Source organism: Marmota flaviventris, chromosome 12, assembly GCF_047511675.1.
Source record: "Marmota flaviventris isolate mMarFla1 chromosome 12, mMarFla1.hap1, whole genome shotgun sequence".
Classification (NCBI taxonomy): Eukaryota; Metazoa; Chordata; class Mammalia; order Rodentia; family Sciuridae; genus Marmota; species Marmota flaviventris.
This window is the reverse complement of record NC_092509.1, coordinates 85,249,961-85,274,572: the sequence shown is the minus strand read 5'-3', so window position 1 is coordinate 85,274,572 and position 24,612 is coordinate 85,249,961.

The window sequence follows — 24,612 nt, the reverse complement described above, 5'->3', positions numbered from 1 at the left end:
TCAACATAAAAATGCTGAGTATATTCATTTGTATTATATAAAGGAAAACAATGATAAAATATTAAATATTAAATTAAATAAATCTTTTATTTAAAAATATTAAATAAAATATAAGGGAGTTTTAATGTTTGTTGTTGCTGAAATTTTAAAATAAAACATGTTTCTTCTCATTTTTGATCCAACATACAAAGAACTTGAAAGTCATTACACCTTTCAAGAACAATAAAAAATCAAGCTACTGAGAATCAGCAACTCCTTTTAGCTCTATCAGAGAATTGAAGTCATAGGACAGCTACTGCCCTGAATTCTGGAGAGGCAGACAAATTCAGAAAATCATAGTTTTCTAGGAATAAAACAAAAACAAAACAAACAAAAAAACCAATCCACTCCAAGAACTAAAAACTGGTAGGACAATTAAAAGGACTAGCTGCTGAAAACTGAGTGTGGTCGAACTGCCAAGATGAAAATTCCTGAAGATCCAAACTTTGTGAGAACCCTTATGTTCATGAGTTTTACATCCAGGAACACTCAACAACTTTTCAGGATATACATCAGAAGAACATTTATGAATCTCATAAGGTGATGGGGGAAGTTCCCACTTTTGAAATATGCTTCAAGTTTTCTATTATCGTTAACAAATCATTCCTCTAAAACATAACTGTTTTAATAGAGCTTCACCAACATAATGGAAGCTAAGCCAAGACAAATCCCTTTTAGTTTTCCAGATCCAAAATGTCTTAGAAGCATTGTGAAAGTCAGAACCCAGGAGTACAAGCCCATGGCAAGCTAAGTGCCAATCATAGTACTATAAGTCTATAGTACCAGATTATTACAATGAAAAAGTTGAAAAAATCAAACTCTATTTAAAAAGGAGTCACTAGGGAAACCTGAAAACCACAGTTGACACAAGTAAGGACACTAGGGGAAATCTTATCCTCTAGAAACTTCAGATACAGCAAACCGTAAGTGCAATCTAGTTCCTAGTCAGAAAAACATAAAACTTCACTCTAAAATCTAGCTGCCTTACAAAGTATACCCGTGACAGATACACATTCTTTCCAAAAATACGTGGAGCACTTTTCAAGACAGACCATATTCTGGACCTCAAAACATGTCTCCAAAAATGTAAGAGAATTCAAACCATATAGAGTAAATACTCTGAATATAATGAAATTAGGTTAAAAATCAATAAAAGGAATATATCTGGGAAACCCTCAAATATATTGAAATTAAACAATGTACTTTTAAATAATCCACAAATAAAAGGCTAAAGGAAATTGGCGATTACATTGGACTGAAAAAAAACATAAAACACATTATAAATTCTTTGAGATTCAATGAAAGCAATGTATAGAGGTAGATCCACAACACTAAATACCTGTATCAGGACAAATAAAAGTTCGAAAAAAAAAATAAAATAAAATCTAGCTGCCTTAGCTCCTTTTTCATGAACCATCATATCCAGCCTTTAGCAAAGCATTTCAAGACATGATGAAAGGAAAATTCTCTATAAATAAAACCTATCTTCAGAGACAATACAAGGATCTAAATTCAGGTCAGCTATATCAGAGATTTTAGAATAGTCAGATAGACATTTAAAACAATTCAGATTAATATGCTAAAGTAATAGGGAAAAAGGTAGAAAACATGAAACTTCAGATTGGCAGTGTGAGCAGAGAATAGAAACTCTAAGAACCAAAGTGAAAGATAGAAAGCAGGAGGAGCAGAGTTATTAAGAATATAGAATTTCTTTGATGAACTCATCATAGATTTGACAGGACTGAATAAAGATTCAGGGAGCATGATGCTATGTCAGTATAAAATTTCCAAAATGAAAAGAAATAATAATGTACAAGACAGAATAGAATTTTCAAGAAATATGAAAAAATTTACAAAAGGTATAACATATGCATAATGGTGACACCAGAAAATAGAGGGAAGAGAGATAGGGACCAAAGAAATATTTTAAGTAATACATTTCTAAGAACAGTAAAAAATAAAATAAAATAAATAACAAACTTCAAATTATATATCCTGAAAGCTTAGGGGACACAAAGCAAAAATAAATATTTAAAATATTTTACATAGACATTTCATATTCTAACTGCAGAAAACCAAAGACAAACTAAAAAAACAAAAGAGAAAAATGTAATACCTACAGAGGAAAAGAATAAGAATCAGACTCTTCAGAAATCATGCAAGCAAGAATGAAATTTACCTAATAGAAGAAAAAATAGGCCCAAATCTTCACCATTTCTGCCTAGATTCTGACTTCCTTAACAAGACTTCTAAAGCTCAAGAAGTAAAATCAAGAATCAATAAATGGGATGGATTCAATTAAAAAGTTTCTTCTCAGCAAATGAAACAATTAATAACTTGAGTAGAGAGACTGGAGATTGGGAGAAAATCTTTACCACATGCACCTCTGATAAAGCATTAATCTCTAGGATGCATAAAGAACTCAAAAAACTTAACACCAAAAAAAAAAACAAATAACCCAATCAATAAATGGGCTGGAAACTGAAAAGACACTTCACAGAAGAAGAAATACCATTGATCAACAAAATATTAAAAAGTGTTCAACATCTCTAGCAATTAGAGAAATGCAAATCAAAACTACTCTAAGATTTCATCTCACTCCTGTCAGAATGGCAATCATCAAGAATACAGGCAACAATAAATGTTGGCAAGGATATGGTGAAATGGGTACACTCATACATTGCTGGTGGGACTGCAAATTGGTGCAACCACTATGAAAAGCAGTATGGAGATTCTTCAGAAAATTGGAATGGAACCACAATTTGACCCAGCTATCCCACTCCTTGATTTATATCCAAAGGACTTAAAATAAGCACACTATAGTGACACAGCCACATCAATATTTACAGCAGCTGAATTCACAATAGATTATGGAACCAACCTAGGTGTTCCTCAATAGATGAATAGATAAAGAAAATGTGGTATTTATATACAATGGAATATTACTCAGCAACAAAAGAGAATAAAATCATGACATTTGAAGGTAAATGGATGGAGCTGGAGAATATAATGCTAAGTGAAGTTAGCCAATACCCAAAAAACCAAATGTTGAGTGTTTTCTCTGATATAATGAGGCTGATTCATAATGGGGTTGGGAGGAGAAGCATGTGAAGATTAGATGAACTCTAGATAGGGCAAAGGGGAGGGAGGGGTGGAGGAGGCAAGCGGTGTAAAAAAATGGTGGAATGACATGGACATCATTTCCCTAAGTACATGTATGAAGACATGAATTGGTGTGAATATACTTCGTATACAACCAGAAATATAAAAAAATGTGCTCTATATGTATAATATGAATTGTAATGCATTCCGCTGTCATAAAACAAATTAGAATAAAAAATTAAATTAAAAAATAAATAAAAGAAAATGTGGTATATATACTCAATAGAATATTACTCAGCTTTAAAGAAGAGTAAAATTATGGCCTTTGCCAATAAATGGTTGGAGTTGGAGAATAGCATGCTAAGCGAAATAAGTCAGTCCCACAAAACCAAAGACCTAATGTTTTCTCTAATATGCAGATGCTAATTCACAATAAGGCAGGGGGGCACTTGGGAAGAACACTGTTACCTTGGATTAGGTAGAGAGAAGTGATGGGAGGGGTGGAGAGGGAATGTTGGGATAGGAAAGATAGTAGAATGAAACAGACATTATTACTGTTATGTACATATGTGACTACATGACCAATGATTCTACAACATGTGCACTCAGAAAATTGAGAAATTTTATTCTATCTATGTATTATATAAGTGTATAACTGCATTCTACTGTCATTTATAACTAATTAAAACAAATGACAAAATTAAAAAAAAAAGAATAAAATGGAGTAAAACATTTAAAAATACTAAAGAAAAACAAAGCCAAAGAAAAAAAGAATTGTAAATTGAATAAGTAGTAAAATTCTGTCTCAAAGCTAAGGAGAAATAAAGACATCCTCAAACAAAATTTAATTGAATTTGGAACGACTTGATCAGTGTTGCAAGAAAGTTAAAAATAAAATTTTCAGAGAGGAAGAAATGATAAAAATCAGAGCCCCAAACCTACATAAAGAAAGTGAATGTCTTTAGAAAACTAACAAATGAAGGTAAAATTAATTACTTAATTGTCCTATTAATAATTGATGTAATGTTTTTTTTTCCCAATTAGCAATATCAACAATATATTTATTATTATAGATTATGGATAAGTAAAATGAGTGACCAATTTGTATGAAGTAGGAGGAAAGAATTGGAAACACTGTCTTATGGTATCTGCCCTAACCAAATGAAATATAGATTTAAAATAATTTTAAAATGTGTTGCAAAAACTAGGACAATTAAAATATTTCCTTTGTTTTTAATTTCTTTTAGAAATTAATTCACTTTAATTAATTGATTGATTAATTAATTTTTTAAACAACTAAAATTTTATACAAACATTTTAAACATTGTTTATCAGTAATTTTTAATTCAGAAGGCAGACTATTACTAAAGATTTGAAATCATTAGGACTGCCAATTTTCTATAATCTTTCCCAGGTTATCATAACAGAGGGAAAAATTTCTAAATTGTTCTATGAAATCAGTATTAATCTAACAAAAAAAAAAAGGAAAAAAGAAACCAATAGAACAGAATATCTCATGAACATTCATGCAAATATCCTCAACAAAATATTAGCAGATCAAATATAAAAGTATATATGGAATTAAATATACACTATAGTCAAGTGGGATATATTTATTCTAGGAATGCAAGACTAGTTCAATACTTGAAAAACAAAGTTATCTGTCACATTTTTAGACTCTGCAGAAAAGCCATCCAAACATAGCAATAGATGAAAAAAAGCAAAATACCAATACCTATCATGAAAAAAACAAAACTCAGCATCTAAGAATACAGGAAAATTCCTTCAACTGGACAAAGAACAGTTACAAAATACATATAGTTGACATTACATTAAATAATGAGAAATGGAATACTTTCTAGTTCAAAGATGTATTCTTTATGAATGTATTTAATTTCCTATTCAAAGTACTAGCTCATGCAATATAAATATAAAAGGAAATGAAAGCCATGAAGATTAGGAAGGAAAAAATGAAACTATCTTTGTTTACACATGACATTAATTTCCATGTAGAAAATTCCAAAAATAGTGCAAAAATTTCTGAAACTAATCAATCGATAAAACAAAGTTCCAGAATATGTGATTAGTATTTATAATTAAAATTGCTTTCTTAAATACCAGAAATGAATAACTGAAATTTTGAAATGGATAAGTAAACTGTGGCAATCCATTAACTGCAATGTTAATTAATAATAGAATGTATGACCTATTAAGCCACAAAAGACATGGAATAATATTAACTGTTACTAAGTAGAAAAAGCTAGTTTGAAAAGGCTAGATTTTATATGATGCCAACTATATAATATTTGTGATAGGTAAAATTAGAGACAGTAAAATATCAGTTTGAGGGCAGGGGAAGAAAGACGGATGAATAAGTACAGGGCATTTTTAGAGCAATTAAACCATTCTATGCGGACCTTGAACTAAAGTATACTGGCTTCCAAGGAGACCCAGGGTGAGCTCTGGCAGTTTCCACAGTGAGACCTGCTTTTTGGTATGTGTTGTCATATTTGATCATCTGTGATTCAATTCTTGTATTTTGTTATATTTGTTAATGAATTTAATAAGAATGCATTCAATTTGGGTGACCACAACATCTCTGTTCTTATTACTGATGACTTGATTTGTACTCTAAAAAAGCAGTAGGATTTTCATTATTTTCCATTTATAATCTAATGCTATAATCTCCTAATTATTCTCTATACTCTGTCATAATCTCACACAAATAATTCTTTCTAGAATCCTTGGAAAACAAACTCTTTCCTTAATTTCTTTATTAATGGAGTGGTGACTAGAATATTTCTTTCCTCAGTTTGCAACCTGAAATGACTGTTCATAATTCTCAAAAGAAAACAACAACAAAAAACATCATTTTCATTCATTTGAATTGTATCTTCAGCAGTTTCAACAGGGAGAGAACTAAAGCTACTGAAGGAAGGAAACACAAGAGTCCTTTGTGCTATTTTGCAACTTCTTGCAAGTCTAAAATTATTTTATGATAAATGTTAAAAAAAAGGGTAGGATCTATTTAAATAAATAAATAAACCTGTTTGGAGCTGCAATGTTTTTTGATTTTTGATAAGTGATGTTTGTCTGTTAGGTCATCAATTTAAATAGGATTTAGTATACATAATATTATTCCTTATCAAAATGCTATTGTGTGTTTTGTTAAAGTATAAAAAGCTTTGTGTGTGTGTGTGTGTACGGGTCTGTGTGTATGAGGTGTGTGTAAAATTAGTATGATGTCTTGATTACAATATAATCTGGCATTTTAATTGTTAAATACTATAAGTTGAGTTCATGTTTTTTCTTTAATTTCTTCTTACTTTTTTCAAAGAAAATTTCTATCTCTAAGCGAATAATTCCTTATTTATATATATTTTTTTAAAAAATTATTTGTAAGGAAACTGAAGTTCTCCCACAAGCTTTGCCAAAGATATTCAAAATGTATTTTGAGGGCAACATTATTAATGAAAAATAGTGAGAAATATCAAAATCCTTTAATCTGTTAATATTTCAAAAACATTACAAATATTTTGCTCATGTATAGACCACAAGACAGCATGGCTGGTTGAATATTCTGAATCAAAAACACTCTAGTAGCTTGATTCAAGGGATAGTGCAGTATTGATTTGACTGGCTGTAGCATTTTGCTTTCACATGAAAAGTAGTCCCTGAGTCTCATTTTATTTCTTATACTCACAAAGGAAAATTCAGCTTTTAACTAGCAAATGTCAGCAACATTTAATAACCACGATGTTTCATACGCAAAAGCAGCTTATGAAATTCCCTCAGAATAATGCTATCAACAGTTATTGATACAATGGTTGGCCTTATAATAAAAGTGAAGATTTCAGTGAACATTGATAGCTTTTGAACATTGAATTTAGTTGTTTTAAAACTATCAATACATCATTAACCTTGGGAAGGATATTTGTGCTGTTCTGTTTTATTTTGACAGTCAGTGACCTGGGGTTTACTTGAATATGATAAAGAGTAAGAAAGACTCTATATTTCATAGCTTCTTTTGTGCTATAATATAGTTACTCAGAAATTTGTACATTCCTAATACACATAGAAGATTTCACAATTGTAAATCATCCTAACTATACTTAACTTTCAGTTAGGATTCTAATATTGCTTGTTAAGGACTCAGTATTTGAAATTTTAAATCTTTTTTTTTTTTTCAGCCTTTTCTGTGCTGTGACCAAAAACCTGACAAGAACAATTTTTGACGAGCTAAGTTAATGTGTGGCTCACAGTTTCAGAGGTCTCAGTCCATAGATGGCCAACTTCATTGCTTTGGGTCTTGGTGAGGCTGAGAATCAAAGCAGAAGAGTGTGGTGGAGGAAAGCATCTCACCTCACAGCAGCTGGGATTCAGAGAGACACCAAATAAAGGGCTTGAGATAAATATAGACCCCAGGGATAAAAGTCAGAGGACTTACTCTCTTTAATTAGGTTGCAACTCTACATTTTTCACCACCTCTCAATAGTTCATTCAAATTATGAATCTATTAATGGATTAATCCACTGAAGAGAATAGAGCCCTCATGATACAACAATTTCCGAAAAGTGCTGCCTCTGAAACTTCCTGCATTGGGGACCAAGCCTTTAACACATGAGCCTTGGAAGAATATTTCAATTACAAAGGATAACAGATAGCAAGTTGGTGCTGCTTGCTGGACACTAGGTAATAATGTCTGGAGAGCAGAATTTTTCTTTATATCCTTTTTAACTTTATAAAGTAGGCTTCCTTTAGATAATTGCCTCTCGTAAAGTTATATGTTCATATGCTAGCCCCTTTTAACCTTTAATCCAATTCATTTATAAGTTTAAAATGGTTAGCCTTTGCTTCTTGGGGCAGGGAGAACTCCAAATTGAATGATTTCTTTGAGATGAGTATGAGGAGTCCTGCAGGAATGGCAACTGGCAGAAATCAATACATGTCAAAAGATCTCTGTGTCCTCATCCTGGAAAATTTAGTAAGAGTCTGATAATACCTGTGATGCTGAGGATGTACAGAAGGGAAATCCCTGCAGGTTGGCAGGAATGTATTTCTAAAACAAAACAAAACAAAAACAACAACAACAAAAAAACCACTTTAATTTCAGTTGGTAATATCTTACAAAATTAAAGATGCCTATTACCATAATACTCCTACTATTCAGTGGTTCTACCCTAATTATATATCTGGAGAAAACTTCACACTACACATGTGAAGAACATCATAGTTTACTTCAGTCTTGTTTATCATCATCAAAATTTAAAACAATCCAAGTGTCCAGTGATAGTAATGAAACAGAGCTGCACATAGCAGCAATGAACTTGCAAGCATAACCTTGAGATTATCAGCAGGTGATGCACATGAATACAGAAGACATAAAATAATTTATATACTACTTTAAATATATAACTTATCACCATATATTTTAAGTTTTTTGTGATGTGAAGAGTAAGAAATAAATATATGTAAACCATAAAATATATAGTTATTAAAAATTCAGATATCTAAATTATTGTATCTAAGATCCCTCACTCTCTGTTTTGTGCCTTTCTTCTGTATCTCTCTTCTGTGTTCATCTACCTATTATGAAAAATGAAGTGCTAATAATCACAGACTTTAGAGAAATACAAACTTGAATTTCATACCAACTCAATAATGTCATAAGTGTATAATATTGGGCTAATTACCTGACCTTGGTAGATCTGAATTCTTCATCTGTTTTGTTAACAGTACTGTAAAGTTAAGAGAAGAAAATGAATACACCCCTGCTAATGTAGTATCCACCTAAGAAAGGATACTTCTATTTTATATATTTTTATTTCTATTTCACAAAATCGATGTTGATGTTGTATTAAAAATATAATTGGGAAAACTATAGAAATTTTACATTTTGACAATTAATTGGGATATTAATTTAAAAATTAACAGCATATTTTTTTGCTTTAAAATAGTTTTTCACTGGAAAAACTTGGAGATGTAATGTTGGTAATTCAATTTGTTTCTTAATCTGTAGTTTATTTACCCTCTTATCATTTCTCTAATGTTCGTGCAAGAACAGTTGTTTTGTATCTTCCATTTATAATTTAAAGTATATAGTTTCTCCATTAAACTATATACTTTAATTCACTGTTAATACTAATTAAAAATAAAAGGACAAATAAATGATAAAGCCTACCACATGTTTTTTTTTTAAGTATTTAAAAATCAGGTTACTTATTAAACACCATTAAATGTTTTTGGTATCTATGGAAATATTAAAATGGGCTTCCTTCCCTTAATATTTGTAGAATTGAATTACATTGAGTTTTCCTAAGGTTGAAACAACTTTGTTTCCCTTTAATGTAATAACTGTGATTATAGTATACTATTTTCTATTCCATCACTGTACTTGACATACTTAATATCTTAATAAGTACCTATACCCTACATTTACTAAATGGAAAGTATGCATTATTTTCTTTGTGTAAACAATACTGCCTGATATAACTGTGAATTTTATATTAATTTATAGAAATACAAAGCATACTTTTTAAGTAAAGTCTTTTTAAGTTAAATAATACCTGTAATTTAACACTAACAATCTTTTCTTTGAAATTCACATACTTCATTCACTGTTTTCCAAATTTGCTGATAAAATTTTGTTTTAGCACAAAGATCACATGTTTAATAACATTAAAATTTGTCAATATACTTTTTATTTTTAATTCTTTGTATCCAGATTTAATTATCTTTTACCAACTATCCCAAACATATGTATATTTTATTTCATTTATACAGTCTTTTTTCTAATCACATCTAAATTCTTTTTTAATTTAATTATATTTCCTTAATTTTTTCTATGCACTTTCTTTGAATTTGTTTTAGTCATATTTTAGTTCCTTAAAGTGAAAGTTTATTTCATTTATTTTTACATTCGATAACTTATATCTAGTCATAGTTGTCAATTTTTGTTCTAGCGTTGCCTTGATGCCATCATCCATTTGATTCTGACAGACTCTCTGTATATGCTTATTCAAGTTGTGTACCGTGGAGAAGCATGTCATCTAACTGCATATTGTTACCTTAGAAATTAACTTATGTGAGAATTGAGGGGTAACAAAATTAAGCAAGTTACTCAATGAATCTTAAATCTATGACTTATCTGAACACAGACCACCACCCACCCACCCGCCCCCTGTCACCACTACTTTACTTTTTTTTTTTTTTAATGTGGTGCTAGGAATTGAACCTTGGGCCTTATGCAGTTGAGGCAAGCACCCTACCAACTGAGCTACATCCCCAGCACAGCTACTGCTACTTTCTCTCTCCTATTTAAGCTTACATTGTCCAGCATCACCTACCAGCAATTCAATGGTGGAGACTCCTTCAGTTTGTTTTCCTCAAATACCATCATACAACCATCCCATATGACCTATAATAACAAAAAATTATATTATTATTTTTTACAGAAGCACCTTGAAGTCAGTAGCATCTTTGATTTTTTTATATAAATTATTTCAGAGTCTATAGTTACAAATCTGGCATCTTGTATAAGAAAACATTACGTGTGTGTGTGTGTGTGTGTGTGTGTGTATTTGTTTTTGTTGTTCTTACCTGTCTTTTTGATTTTATGTAGTTTTTAGCATTATCACACATCTGTCTTTTTAAAATGTCTTCAGATTGTTTTAAAAAAATATGCCCTCTATGGAACAACAAGTGCATTTACATATATAATGTACACATACATGCTGATAGGATTTTGGGTATCCAGTTAGTATATATGTATGTATATATATATATATATATATATATATATATATATATATATATATATATATGAAAAGGAGTCAGAGGTAAATATGGAGCTAGGCAGTATTACCTATTGTAAATTTTTAAATTAAATTTATTTTTATTGACATAATATTTTTACATATTTATGATATACAATGTGATGTTTTTATCCACGTATAAATAAAGCTTGAATGATTTTATGATTGTGTTGGTAACTGTTTCCCTCCCCTAACAATTTGCTATTTCTTAAGAAAACCCAGAATGTGATTTCTTAGAACCAGTGAAACTGGAAAGGGAAAGGTTCAAAAAGTAAAATTTGGGAAATAAATCTATTCCAATAAAATATTAATCAAGGCTTCTCTTTGAAGTAAAATATTTTGTGGAAGCAGATATAAAGTTGCTTTGATTTTTCATGTATAATAGCAAGCAAGTATTTGCAGTTTAATCAATAAATTACCTCACTAATATTCGAGAGAATGGTAGGAATATAGGAATAAGCCTCATCTAATGTTTTTAGAATTAAATCCTGAATATTGAATTCTAATTCGAGTGTTAAACTACTTTGTATTATGTTATTTTTCTTATTAATCTAAAATTGTAGTAGATTTGTAACACAGATATTTAGCAATAAGTATAAATATATCCCTGTGTTTTGATTAATCAGGTGAAAAAACATGAGAGAAAATTTTTGTCATAGTATTTTATAAGTAATTAACTGTTGGCAATTAGAGATCAAAAAAATGCTTTTACTATTTAGAATAATAAATTGGCAGTTATGGATTATAAACTACAAATACAACTCTATTTCTGGCAGAAACTCTGAGTTTGGAATCATTCTGCTTCACATTAAAAAAAATTAATAAACAAAAGTTAAATGACCCAGCAGCTCAGGAGGCTGAAACAGGAGGATTGTGAGTTCAAAGCCAGCCTCAGCCACAGTGAGGCATTAAGTATCTCATTGAGACTCTGTCTCTAAATAAAATATAATATAGAACTAGGGATGTGGCTCAGTGGTTGAGTGACCTTGAGTTCAATCCCCTATATTATTCAATCAATCAATCAATAAATAAAATTAATTGAGAAGGAATATGTGATCACTTCACTCTTAATTAACAAAAATAAATCTAAAAATAAGAATAAAAACAAAATAAATGTATTGCTTAAGTAGATTTAATATAGTTTAATAAGTTATACATTATGATAAGTTGATTATTTGAATAAAATTAGTACTCTATTAATCTATTTAAGATCACAATGTTCCTAAATAAATTTTATACCAGGTGCATGAATTTTCAACAGAGATATTATCAAGCTGATTTTTAATTGCTTTTAAATATTGTCATTGTTTCTCATATTGCATTCTCTTTTTGAATGTGCTTTTTCTTTTAATATTCTTCCCACATTAATAAACAAATAATAGATATTGTGCATCAGATTATATATCTACCCTCTAATGCTTTAATCTTTTTTATTGGACTCCACAATCATTTGTGTACACATATATTTGCAAGTATGTGTGTATATGTATGTTATATCCATGGTACCCATTTAGTGTGGGTGTAGAGGAAGTTGGGTGTCATGCCTTAGGTTTATCAGTTGAAGACTGCCCTGATATTAGAATTAAGTTCAGGCCAGGGCTTTGCATTTTGTAAGTTTTTAAGGTACTTTAAATGAACTAGAAAGAAATAAAAATATTTGAATTAAAAAAAAATAGTATTGCCTCACAGGATCATTGAAACTTACCTAAACTTATCGTCAAGTACTTAAAATTAAACAACTATTATTGTATCCTGTAAATATAAACCTTTTATTAAGATTAAAATGTCCCTTTTGGCTTTCTTTGATAATAGTTAATACATAAATACATAGATTAATGGAAAATCACTTTTCTCTTATATTTTGTTTTGTCTATTTGCTGTTATCACAAAAGGAATTATATAATCAAGAGTTTTCTATCATTTGCTTTTGATCTTAAGCTTTTTATATTTGAAATAATAGTTAATTAAACATTTGTTTTCATAAGCTTTTTTGCTTCTGTGATAAAAAGGGACCTGACAATAACAATTAGAGGAAGAAAAGTGTATTGGAGGACTTCGGGATTCAGAGGTCTCTGTCCACAGAGAGATAACTGCTTTCTTTGGGGCCTGAGGTGAGGCAGAACATTAGTTGCTGAGACATGGCATTAGGAAACAGAAGAGAGAATAAGCTCAACTTACAAAATATCTACCCCAAAGGCATGCCCAAATGATCCACCTCCTCCAACTACACATGCCCTGTCTACATTTAGCACATTTTGAGAGTAACAAAATAATTAGATTAAGGTTTTCATAATCCAATCATTTCTCCTTTAAAGGTTTTTTGCAATGTCTCACACATGAGGTTTTGGGGGATACCAAACATCAAAACTATAACAACACTGGACAATAAGATGCATCAGAAATATTATATGGATGAGAAGCAGATAATCTTCAGGTTAATTTTGTGTCAAATTCTAAAACTGTTGAGAGCCACAGCTGAAGGGGCCCCAGCAAACTTCCAGCTGCCAGCAAACTTCCAGCTGCCGGCTGATGATTGGCTCACAGCGGCCCCAGGAACATCTAGCTGATTGGCTCCTCTGCGGTGATGCTCATTGGGCTGTTTCCCTGCCCTTTCAGACCATGGAGCTGCTCATTGGGGGACTTTTTTGGCTCCGCCCATGTGACCCAGCCAATCGGCCTCAAGAGCAGGAGGATTGTGGGAGGTGGAGAGAGAGGCTTGGGTTGGAGAGAGAGGGTTGTGGAAAGCCGGTGGTGGCAGTTGGGGCTCTGAGGGTTTTTCCTGAGAGGCTGTTTTGTTTAGTGTGTGTGGTTCTAAAAATAAGGTTAGTTTCTTTTGACAAGTGGCTCCTGATTGTGCCCAGCCAGACTGCGGCATTTGGTGGCTCGCACGGGGAGCGACTGAGGGTAAGTGATAAGGTAAACTGCTCGCCCCTGAGGGCAGGGCGAGAGGATGGGTAGCCATTTTAAGATTCTTCTTTTGTTTGGTTTCACTTTTGTTTTAATTTGCCTGTCCCTGGAGATGAGTGAGACAGAAGAAAAACCGCTCACATCTGAGGAAAAACTATTTGCGTCTGAGGAACAGATAGGGAGAAAGGTTATAATGATTTTTTGTTGTTCCATTTTTATTTCATTCTATCTCGGTTTTGTTTGGTGTTATCTTGTTGGGTTGTATTATAGTAGAAATACGGGATCAGAAATTAGTAAAAAACAAACCGAAAGAGTGTTAAGTAAATTGTTAGAGGAAGGAGGCATCCCAGTAAAATCAAGAGCAGTCAGGGCATACGTTGATACAATACAAAAATGTAGCCCATGGCTTTTTAAGGAGGAGTTGTTAAATACATCACAATGGAACCATCATGGTGAAGATTTAAAAAGAATAGAAAAGAAAAGCCCAGGGACTCTGCCAGTTGGCACATAGCCATTGTGGACGTTGGTATCTTGTTTGCTTAGTCCAAAACCTTCAGTTCAGACAAAGGTAGAGGAAGGAGAAGACATATTAATTCAAGTAAAAGAGAAGGTCTCTCAAGTTAGTCAGACAGAGGAAAAGATTCAAGTAAAAGAAAAGGTCTCTCGAGCTAGTCAGATAGAGGAAAAAATTCAAGTAAAAGAGAAGGCCTCTCAAGCTAGTCAGACAGAGAAAGAAAGTGTAAAACAGAAAAAGCCATCAGGGGGAAAGTTACAACAGGAGACTGCTACTAACACCTTTCTATCACCAGAGGACGTAAATGTCCAACTAACAAGGCCACCTCCATATGCTGGGAGGCCCCCAACCCCTGCAATTGATAGTTGGGATCCTGAGACAAGATCTCAAATATTAACATGCCCTGTATTTGAGGCAGGAGGGCAGCGAGTTTACCATGTTTTAAATTTCAAAACAGTGAAGCAGCTAAAAGAGGCTGTAACAACATATGGTCCTCAAGCACCCTTCACTGTAAGCATGGTTGAATCCATTAACAACTTGAACATGACGCCAGCAGATTGGGCAAATATGTGTAAAGCTGTGCTAAATGGAGGACAATACCTGTTATGGAAGGTTGCCAATGAGGAATTTTGCAAGGAGACGGCTAGGCGAAATGCAGCAGCTGGTTATCCTCAGAGAAATCTAGATATGTTGTTAGGAAAGGGACCTTATGAGGATCAGCAGCAACAAATTGCATATGATTCTGGTATATATGCACAAATTGCTGTAGATGCAATTAAGGCATGGAAGACTTTACAAGGACATAGAGGTTTACAAGGTCAATTATCTAAGGTAATACAAGGAGCTAATGAACCTTATGCTGAATTTGTAGATAGGCTTATTCAAACAGCTACCAGAGTTTTTGGGAATACAGAACAAGCAATGCCATTACTAAAACAACTGGCTTATGAGCAAGCGAATCGTTGGTGCAGAGATATCATTAGACCATGGAAACATGAAGATTTAAACACATATATTAAATTATGTAAAGACATTAATGAACAAGAGCAAGTCGTGGCAGCTGCAGTAAAACAGGCTTTAGATGCCAGAGACATTAATGAACAAGGGCAAATTGTGGCAGCTGCAGTAAAACAGGCTTTAGATGCCAGGCCAAGAACATGCTACAATTGTGAACAAACAGGACATTTTAAAAGGAATTGCCCCATTGGAGGAGGGTTTAACAAAACTAGGTATCAAAGGAGTAGAATACCAGGTATTTGCCCACGATGCCGTAGAGGGAGACATTGGGCTAATGAATGCCGTTCTCAAACCACCATAGAGGGTACTCCATTATCAAAAAACGAACAAGGACCAGGTGTTTATCCACGATATTGTGGAGAAAGCCATCGGGCTCCATTGCCAAAAAATGGACAGGGGGGCCCAATGCTCCGGGGCCCAAAACCACAAATATATGGAGCACTGGAGGAACCCAGCAACCCCATCAGGGTAGTGCCCAGGACACATTGTCCATCAGATCCCTCATCAGACAAACCAGAGGGAGCACAGGGTTGGACATCTGCGCCTCCGCCAGAGCAGTACTAACTCCAGAGATGGGAGTTCAAATCATTCCCACAGGGGTGAAAGGACCTCTTCCCAAAGGAACAGTAGGCTTATTATTGGGACGCAGCTCTTCTACTCTAAAAGGACTTATGATAAGTCCTGGGGTAATTGATCCCGATTATGAAGGTGAAATAAAAATTATAGCCAGTTCTCCAAAGGGTATATCAGTAATTTCACCAGGAGATAGAATAGCACAGTTACTAATAATACCCAGCCTACATGATAAATTTTCCAGTCGTACTGTAGAAAGAGGTTCCAAGGGATTAGGTTCCACAGGTGTAGATTGGGCTATGCTTTCTTTAAATTTAGATTCTCGCCCCATGCTAAAACTAAATATTCAAGGACATGAATTTAATGGGCTACTGGATACAGGTGCAGACCTTAGCATCATCTCTCGTCAAGAATGGCCAAAACATTGGCCATTACAACAAGCCACTCAAACGCTTCGAGGCCTAGGAGTGGTGACTAATCCCCATAGAAGTGCAATGGTATTAGATTGGAAGGATCCTGAAGGATGTGAAGGAACTATACAGCCATATGTATTGGATCATCTTCCCGTAAATTTATGGGGACGAGATGTCCTAGATCAATTAGGTTTGACATTAACAAATAACATCAACCAAAGTGCACCGACTATTATGACTAGACAAGGTTTTAGGAAAGGAAAAAGGTTAGAAAAACAAGAACAAGGTATAGCAGCACCAATACAAATAGATCAAGGAACAGAAAGACATGGGTTGGATTTTCAGAAAGGGCCACTGAGACAATCAAAATTACTTGGAAATCAGAAAGACCAGTATGGGTTCCTCAGTGGCCCCTGACTAAAGAAAAGATACAAGCAGCCCATGACCTGGTCAAACAACAATTAGCGGAAGGACATATACAACCTTCTGTATCTCCCCATAATACTCCCATTTTTGTCATCAAAAAGAAATCTGGTAAATGGAGATTATTGCAAGATTTAAGAGCCATTAATAATGAGATGGTTATTATGGGACCTGCTCAATCAGGGATTCCTCAGTTGTCTGCTTTGCCAAAAACCTGGTATGTTTTAGTTATAGATATTAAAGATTGTTTTTTTTTCAATTCCAATTCATCCTGAGGATAGTCCACATTTTGCATTTACTATCCCTGCACTGAATCATGAAGGTCCTGATCAGAGATATGAATGGAAAGTACTCCCTCAAGGGATGGCTAACAGTCCAACTATGTGTCAAATTTATGTTAACAAAGTAATCCAGCCACTTAGAAATCAAAATCCTGAACTACAAATATTTCACTATATGGATGATGTATTATTAGCACACAAAGCTAAAAACACATTGCTAGAATGTTATGCCACACTTACAAACTTATTTAAAAAATATAATCTAGAGATAGCAATAGATAAAGTACAATTAAATTTTCCAATTAATTATTTAGGAGTTCTATTATCCTCAACCATGGTCCGTCCACCAAAAATTCAAATACGAGTAGATCAACTCAAATCACTTAACGACTTTCAAAAGTTATTAGGAGACATAAATTGGATAAGGCCTTATTTAGGTATACCAAATTGGGCAATAATCATGTGCAAATCTAATGTTTCATTTGATAACCACTTACCATCTAATCCTTTATTGTCTTTTTGGTCATTGCATCCTGTAATTTTTCCAAAAATGACAAGAAAAACACCTATCATGAATGCTACAAATATATTCACTGATGGGTCAAATAATGGTACAGCAGCAATAGTTACACCTGATCAAACTTTTACATTTTTAGTACCCAAACAATCAGCTCAAAAGGTAGAGCTTAATGTAGTATTACAAGCTTTTGTGATGTTTAAAGATTCTGTATTTAATTTATTTTCCGATGGTCAGTATATAGTTAACACTATAGTATCCCTTGAAGATGCTGGTAGGATTTCCCTTTCCTCTACTGTTTTCTCTTTGCTTTCCACTATACAAAGTCTAATCTGGGACAGAAAAGATCCATTCTTTATAGGACATATCAGGGAACATACAGGATTGCCTGGAGCCCTTAGTTTGGGCAATGATTTAGCAGATAAAACTACACATGACATACATATTTTCTCTACACTAGAAGAAGCTACAAATTTTCATAAAAGGTTCCATGTCAATGCTAATACTTTACAAAAGCATTTTAAAATAACTAAGGAACAAGCTAGACAAATAATAAAACAATGTCAAAATTGTGTGACCTTTTTACCACAAGTTAATCTTGGAGTCAATCCTAGAGGATTGATACCTAACCATATTTGGCAGATGGACATCACACACTTGCCAGAATTTGGAAAATTAAAATATTTGCATGTTACATTTGATACTTCTTCTGGATTTTTGATGGGCTCCCTTCATGCCAGAGAATAAACTAAAGATGTTATAGCTCATTGCTTACAAAATTTTGCCACTGTGGATGTTCCAAAACAGTTAAAAACAGATAATGCCCCTGGTTATACTTCTACCTCTTTTAAACAATTTTGCTCAACATTTGGCATTACTCATATAAAAGGAATCCCATACAATCCACAGGGACAAGGCATAGTTGAAAGAGCTCATCAAACTATTAAAATGTACTTATTAAAGCAAAAAGACGGAATTGGGAAGGGGTATATATTCCCCAAAGATAGACTTAAAATAACCCTTTTTACTCTAAACTTTTTAAATTTGGATTCATCAGGACTTAGTGCTGCGGAAAGGCATATGTGTCTAAAAAATGTGCATAAGCCCAAGGTACTTTGGAAGGATATTCTAACAGGACAATGGAAAGGTCCTGACCCAGTAATTGTCTGGAGTCGGGGGTCTGTTTGTGTGTTTAGACAGGGAGAACAGCAGCCGATTTGGATTCCAGAGAGATTAACCAAGGTCCTGACCCAGTGATTGTCTGGAGTCGGGGGCCTGTTTGTGTGTTTCCACAGGGAGAACAGCAGCCGATTTGGATTCCAGAGAGATTAACTAAAGCGATTTCTACAGACCAAAAAGAAGATGATTTGACTCAAGTCCATAACAGCTGATATCCAAAACTCCAGTTTGGATATCCTTACATCTGCGATAGAACCAGGATGCTTTTTTCAATATCAATTTTATTATTGCCCTTTCCCACATTCTATTTCGTTTTTTGAGCTCATACAGACCTAGGTTAATGTTTTGCTGATCATTTCTATTTTTTGACTATAGAGTTTTTAAACATTGCAATGGAGATTTCACCTGTAAAAAGTTATAAGGCCTTTACTATTAGGTTATGTGTTGTATGTATTATATGTGTGCACACTTGTGTTTTGTGTTATATGTTTGAATGTACGTATGTCCATATATCATATATGATGAGCGCTCATGAAAAAATGGATCCAAATATATTTTTTTTATTCACGTGATTTAAATGGTTTAATTTAAATTGGGTAAACAACTGTTGAGGATTGTTTTAATATGTGAACAAAAAAGGAGGTTAACAGATCTGTTTGTTTACTTTCACCTTTCCTTTTCATTATATTTAATAATTCTATTAAAGACAATGTAAATTATTAAGAATATTGTTTTCTTTTAGTGCCTTCTGGAATGTTACATAATTTTTTCTTTAGCCATTATTGCCAGAATTCCTATCTTCATCCCAGTGCTGGTGAAGTCAAAGATAAAACCAATCTACAGCTTCTGCAATAGCCATAACTGAACTGCTTGCAGAACTTGCCTGGACACATTGTGAACTCACCTGTATGCATTGTGAACTATCTGTTGGTGCAGCGACTTGTGGTAGTGTTGGGGTATTTTTGCTGATGATGTTATCGGTGGTACAATTTTTCCAAAAGGAGCCATCAATTGGCTTGGTGTATCTTCCTCCCTTCTGCTTGTCATGATTGTCCAGCTAAAATTTGGGGGCCAACAGAGGTGAGGCAAAGAACCTCACCCCCCCGCTGGTACAAAGACCTCTCCACAGGTGTGGCTGTATACTGGACCGGTAGCCAGTGACGGGTAAGATCCAATTGCAATGGTACCAACCTAACGGGTAAGGACCATATGTACTATTGGACAACCTAAGGCAGGCACGGTCCCTAAGCCACATGCTTTTTGTTTAAACAGAGAGGGGGAGATGTTGAGAGCCACAGCCAAAGGGGCCCCAGCAAACTTCCAGCTCCCAGCAAACTTCCAGCTGCCGGCTGATGATTGGCTCACAGTGGCCCCAGCAACATCTAGCTGATTGGCTCCTCTGCGGTGATGCTCATTGGGCTGTTTCCCTGCCCTTTCAGACCACGGAGCTGCTCATTGGGGGACTTTTTTGGCTCCACCCACGTGACCCAGCCAATCGGCCTCAAGAGCAGGAGGATTGTGGGAGGTGGAGAGAGAGGCTTGGGTTGGAGAGAGAGGCTTGTAGAAAGCCGGTGGTGGCAGTTGGGGCTCTGAGGGTTTTTCCTGAGAGGCTGTTTTGTTTGGCGTGTGTGGTTCTAAAAATAAAGTTAGTTTCTTTTGACAAGTGGCTCCTGATTGTGCCCAGCCAGACTGCGGCATAAAACATCTTAAATTATATATGAAATCAATTTAAAATAGATTAAAGGCTTAAACATCAGACCTGAAACAAAAGTTGCTATATGAAAAAATAGGGAAAATTGCCCACAATGTTGGTCTGCAGACAGATTTCTTGTATATGACCAAAAAAGTACAGACAATAAAAGTAAAAGTAAAAAAAAAAAAATGGATTAAAGCATTTCTTAAAAAGCAAAAACAAACTTCTGGATAGCAAAAGAAACAAGCAATACAATAAATAACTCTATGCATCTGGTAAGAAGTTAATATCCAAAACATATAAGGAAAACCAACATGTCAATTTTAAGGATACAAATAATCTAGTTAAAAGATGAGTAAAGGACTTGAAAGAGCTATTTTGCTAAAGACACACAGACAACTAACAGACATAAGAAAAAATGCTTATGATCACTAATCATCAGGGGAGTGCAAACTACATTATAACTAAAGTATCTCACCTGCTCTAATGGCCCTTATCAAAAAGATGAAAAATAACAAATGTTGCCAAAGATGTAAAAACATTAGAATTAACACAATGGGAATGTAAACTAATACAGCCATTCTGCATATCATTATTGAAGTCTCTCAACAAAATAAAAATAGAACTACCATAGGACCCAGCAATTCCACTTCTGGGTAAGTATGCAAAGGAATGGAAATCAGTATGTCAAGGATGTATCTGCACTTCCATGTTTATTGAAAGCCAAGGTAAGGAATCAACCTGAGTATATGTCAATGGATAAATGGATAAATAAAGCATGGTACATTCAATTATGTGCTCCCTAATGACATTTTATGCAACAATGGATCACATATACAAATGTGATCTCATAAGATTATAATTAACCTGAAAAAATATAACCAATGAGAGGAAAGCTCAAGTTTTACTACATATGGATTATCCAGTTTTTTAAGCACCAATTATTGAATAAACTGTTCTTTTCCAAATTTATGTTCTTGGCAATTTTGTTGAAAATCAGCTAAAAATACATGCATTTATTTCTGAATTGTCTATACTTCAATTATCTTATGTATTCATTTTTCTATCAGTGTTAAGCTAAACAAGTACATATCCTCCAGTATTACCGTGAATGTAAATGTTCTTATCTCTACAATTAAAAGACACGGGATTATTTGATTTAAAAACAGAACCCAACAATATGTTCCTTAAGAGAAACTCACCTCACTGACAAAGACATACACAGACTGAAAGTGAAAGAGTAGAAAATTATATTCCATGCAAATAGAACCTGAAAGCAAGCAGAATCATCTATTCTTATATATGCCAAAATGGATTTTAAACCCCAATATGTTAGAGGATAAAAGAAAGTCAGTACATATTGATTAATATATGTACCAAATATTGGAGCACTCAATTTTATAAAATAAGTGCTACTAGACATAATAAAGAGATAGTACACAATTCAGGAATAATGGTTGACTTTATACTCTGCTATCTCCAACAGATGGACAATTCAGACAAAAAACATCAACAAAGAAACATCAGAGTTTAGTTACACTGTATATCAAATGGTCTTAACATATATAAATAACATGCCAATCAGCAACTGCAGAATACACATCTATTTATCCGCACATGGGACTTTTTCCAAGATAGATTATATATTAAGATATAAATGAAGTCTTAACAAATTTAACAAAGTCACATTATTTCTTTCATCTTATTAGATCACAATGTAATAAAAGTAGAAATCAACAGCAAAAGAAACTATAGAAATTATAGAAACAAATGGAGATTAAAAAACACACTATTGGAAAAAAGAGGAAGTTTCTAGCAACAAGTGCCTGCATGAAAAGAAAAAGAAAAATTATCTCACTTAACCTAATTATGTATCTCAAGCTGTTAGAAATAAAAAAAAAAAACCCAAACTCAACATTATTAGAAGGAAAGAAATAAGAAAGATCAGAAGATCAGAGAAAATTAATTGAAATAGAGAATAAAATAATAATGCAAAGGATCAATGAAACTGAAAGGCGAGTGACTCAGAGACGGAGATTATACCAAGAGATTTATTAGGGGGCTGCCTGAAGGGGAAGGAAAGGAGAGGCAGAGAGGAGAGGAGGAGGGCAGAGAGAAGAGAGGAAGAAAGAGAAAGAAAGTAGAGAGAGGAGAGAAAGAAGAGGAAGAGTGAAGAGAGGAAGAGGGCAAAGAGCGTGAGCTTGCAAGCTTGGCTTAAGAAGGGTTGCTTAGGCAATGTGGTGGGTGCTGGTTGGCAGGGTGACTCAGGAACATCGAGTGGACACTGTGTCCAAGGGGCACTGGTTGAGAAAACCTTTTAATTTGGCGCTCTTCGGCTTGGCGCCCTTGCAAGATGCAAACTTAACTTCAGTGAGGAGTCTCCCACACACCCCACAGAAACAAAGTGTTGGTTCTTTAAAAAGATAAACATAATTTAGGGCTACAGCTATAGCTCAGTGGTAGAGTACTTGCCTAGCATGCACAAGGCCCTAATTTTAATATCCAGTACTACAATGAAGAAAAAAAAAAAAAAAACAGAAGAAGGAGAAAGAGGAGAAGGAGAAGAAGAGACAAACATTTAGCTAAGCTAACCAAGAGAAAGAGAAAGATAATACACAAGAATAAAAACAGAACTGAAAAGAGATTACAGCAAATACCACTGAACTTCAAAGAATCCTTAGGGAGTATGTTGAAAATCTAGATGCCAATTGTAAGGTCCTTGCTTAGCATCTGGATGACCATCTTAAGTGACAATCGCCATTTTAAGAAAAATTTTGCTTTCCTGCCCAAGGTCATTTCTGAGAAAGGCTCACCACTCCCTCATATCAACCCTACCCTTCACCACCCACATTCTGACCTGCCTGGCTCTAATCCTTGAACCTGCCCCTATTTTGCCTCTATCTATGGAGAGATGTGCCTTTATTTCTCAGCTCTGACAAATATACTCTTGTGGGTATCTCTGCTTGGTCTCCATCTTTCATTTCTCGCTCACCTGTCTCCTGGGTCTCCTGGGTCCTCGCTTTCCTTTCACCAATAATTTGGGAAAATTTAGAATAAATGGAAAAATTCTGGACACTTGTGATCTACCAAAATTGAACAAAAAGGATCTAAATAGATCAATAACAAGTAATGGAATTAAAGCTGCAATAAAATCCCCCCTCAAAAAAACCCCACATCTGGATGGATTCAGTGCTCAGTTATGAGACTTTTAAAGAAGAACTGACACCAGCAACACTCAAACTAAGGCCAGAATTAGAGAGGCAGTCAGTATAGGTAGGTCAGATCAGATTAAGGAGGCCAATTTTGAGAAAGTCTGGGAAATTGGAGGCTGTCCCCTGAGGGATTGCAATGTTAATTCCTTCTGAGCCCTTCCTCCACCCTTATCTAGAACCTGCCCCTGCTCCAACCTGTTGCCAATGTAATCTGTGGTAGGAATTGCCCCTCCCTACAGGGAGCTAGCTATAAGGTTGTTAATTAATGTGTGCTGGGCTGCTCCATCCTGCCCTTCCCCATTCAGCCCACCGGTTTCCCACCTTTTGGCCATCCCACCAAGCATTCCTGGGCCTAGTCACATAAGCAGGAAGGAGAAGATACAGAGAAGAGAACAGGAGAAAAAAGGAAGCATAGGACATACAAAAAGGACAGAACACCTCACCTCTTGGGATACTGGGATACCAGCTATGGCCCCCTTCTCCCTCCTGGGAGAAGTCTATGTTACCCCTTTTTAAATAAACCCTGCTTTATATGTTTGCCTAGGTGTGTCTCTCTAATGTTCAAACTTCAACATATGAGGAAACAGAACTTGTCACCCATAACTGGCGGTATCAGAACTATTACATAAAATACAAAGGAAAGGTACCCTTTCAAATTCATTCTACAAAGACACTATTATCCTGCTATCAAAACTTGAGCATACAAGCAAAAGGGAAACTAATGCCCAACATTCCTGGGAACAGCAGATAAAAAAAAAAAAAACTTCAATAAATTGATTCAAATTGATAAAACTGTACAATGAAAAGAACATACACCATATTCAGGCCAGTTTCATTTCAGGGATCCAAGGTTGTTTTAAAATCTATAAATCAATATACATAATACAATTCATGTGTAAAATTAAGGATAAAAATCACATGATCATCT